This window comes from Acipenser ruthenus, chromosome 6 (assembly GCF_902713425.1).
Source record: "Acipenser ruthenus chromosome 6, fAciRut3.2 maternal haplotype, whole genome shotgun sequence".
Classification (NCBI taxonomy): domain Eukaryota; kingdom Metazoa; phylum Chordata; class Actinopteri; order Acipenseriformes; family Acipenseridae; genus Acipenser; species Acipenser ruthenus.
In genome coordinates this window covers 9,699,678-9,702,096 of record NC_081194.1, presented here as the reverse complement: position 1 = coordinate 9,702,096, position 2,419 = coordinate 9,699,678, and positions in this window count along the sequence as shown.

The following is a 2,419-nucleotide window of genomic DNA, read 5'->3' as shown; positions in this document are numbered from 1 at the left end:
ACAGCGCATGCATGAATCAAAAGGATGCGCTTTGGTGCTGGGAATTGTAGTTTTTAACGTTTTGGGGTTTTTTTTGTATTACTCAGCCTTCCAGTTTAGCTGCCGCTTATTCAGAGTTTTTATTGGTATTTAATCGTAATGTGCTTTTCATATTGATATGCGTGTGATTAAATACATAACCTTTACAGTAATAAAATGAAACATAAAATATTGTTAAATTAATATCTATCTATCTATCTATCTATCTATCTATATATATAAATTAGAGGTCGATTGGGTAGAAAATCTGGAACCGGGTAAGCTGTGAAAAATACCGGGGTCTTTTTCGTGTAATGATTAAAAACACATATAGTAATGTTTTAAGTGCATTGAGGGGAGGGCAGGCCAGGTTTTGATGTTTTCAAAGTAAACTCAGTGTTGACAGATATGTCGATGTTACATCGTGTATCATTTTTAAATGTATAGTCGTAGTTAACAAACTCAGTATTTTTTGCTATTTGATGTTACATACAGTATCTGTTGGTAAAAAAAAAAATGATGTCACTGTAGGTGAGATACATAACACATTCCATGAATATGGAATAATAATGTCCATGCAAGGTTTAATTTAATTCAGATGACGGTTCTTAAGATGTGGCCTGCACTGGGCCAATAAATCAGAGGTCAAAACATATACTGAAGTATGTAAACGTGAAAAAATACCGAAAAATGTGAGCTGGGGTTATGAGTTGAAAAGCCCATTGTCAAATGACTCCCCTGATGATAGACCTCACAATTATGTACCACATGGCCAAAGATTAGACAACAGTTTAAACTTTCCATTAGGCTTATTTTGATCAGACACCGACCTTGAAAAAAAAAACATTACTACCAAGACTGTCTTGAATAGAGACTCCTGGCATTCATCCCAGGTTCCGTTTCTAATGACCTGGAGAATTGATGCTCCAAACAAAACTGCTCTTCAAAGTGCCAAGTTGCTTTGTGTTTCCACTTGGCACCTGATGGATTCAATCTGTTTCCATGGTGACCTCAAACAGCCCCTGCTTTAGGTGGATGAGTCATATCCCTTTCAAAATGCATGCTCAGTTCAACTGTTCAGACAAAACTGTCGTCTTCTTTTAGCATTATTTTACTTGACCTTTTCTTCTAATGTCCTTTGGAACAGCACCGTTTGTTCTTTAGGATATTTCACATCAGTGAGGAATCACCACAGCCAGTGCTCAGGAAGTGATCCTATGAGTCCACGGAATAGGGATTGCTATGTAACAAGCTCTTATAAAAATGAAATTAAGAGTAAGAGTCTGGCTGTTAAGTTGCGGCTGAAACTACCTCGGTATTAGAATTAAAATATGCATAATACTTGCATATCAGGGGTGTAGATTGAGGCTCTTAACACCCACCCACACCCATATTACACAATTGAAACCACCTGAATTATTACCCCACCTCATAATTACATTGTCTACCCCCTCTCATGGTACTGATTTACTGTACATGCATGTAGTCAAGCTGACCTGGAACACAGTTGTGCTATTTTCTATGCTTATCTCAAAATTCTGTATAGAAAAAAACCCACACACTTCATGCGAAACGCATTCAGTATTGTTCAGCCCCTGAAATTGGCAACACTAATAACGTCACTGGTATTATCTGGTATTGTCGGAGGCACCTCTTTTCTCAGGCATCTGGGAAATTAGTTATTTGTGTACATTTAATACTTCTCAGGACACCACTTAGCAGGCTGCTATGTAGCAAGGTATCCATTTTATCTGTTTCAAAAAATAATATTTTAAGATAAAACTATAATGGTTATTAGAAGTCTACTAGAGTAAATGTGATTTTCTTTTTTTTATGGAAATTAATTGGATTTAGCAGACTGCTACCTTGAACTGCTTTGTGAAACTAGCCCAGGTTGTTACTGTCCTTTACCGTTACATGCTGACAACATCAGCTGTCTTCCCAGTACAGTGTTTTCAGTATAACAAAAACCCTTCCTTGAGCTACAGGGGAACTTGCTGATCACATGCTGCATCAGGAGGTAGGGTTGCAGCAGGGAGAGAGCTTGTGTGCTTTGCAGCTGAAACTCCCTTTGCTGAAAGCTGAAAGTGTAAAGAACAGTTATATCACGTCCTATAAGCACATTTATAGTGCAACATTGACCTTAACGATGTCTACATTCAGTCTTCGGCATACTGTAAGTGATTGACACTGTTTTGGTTTCACAATCTGCAGTAGTTGTCTTCACCTTGCAACACATTCCAGGTCCTTTGCTTTTACACCACTTCACATTAATTTCCTGTATAATACCAGTGGAAGACTGAGTGCCTGCCTTTGCCTAAGGTTAGTATCCTCTCTACTTTCTGCTTGGTCTGTCTGTCCACCCTGCCTATATTTACTTGCTGGGATTGGTAGCGAATTA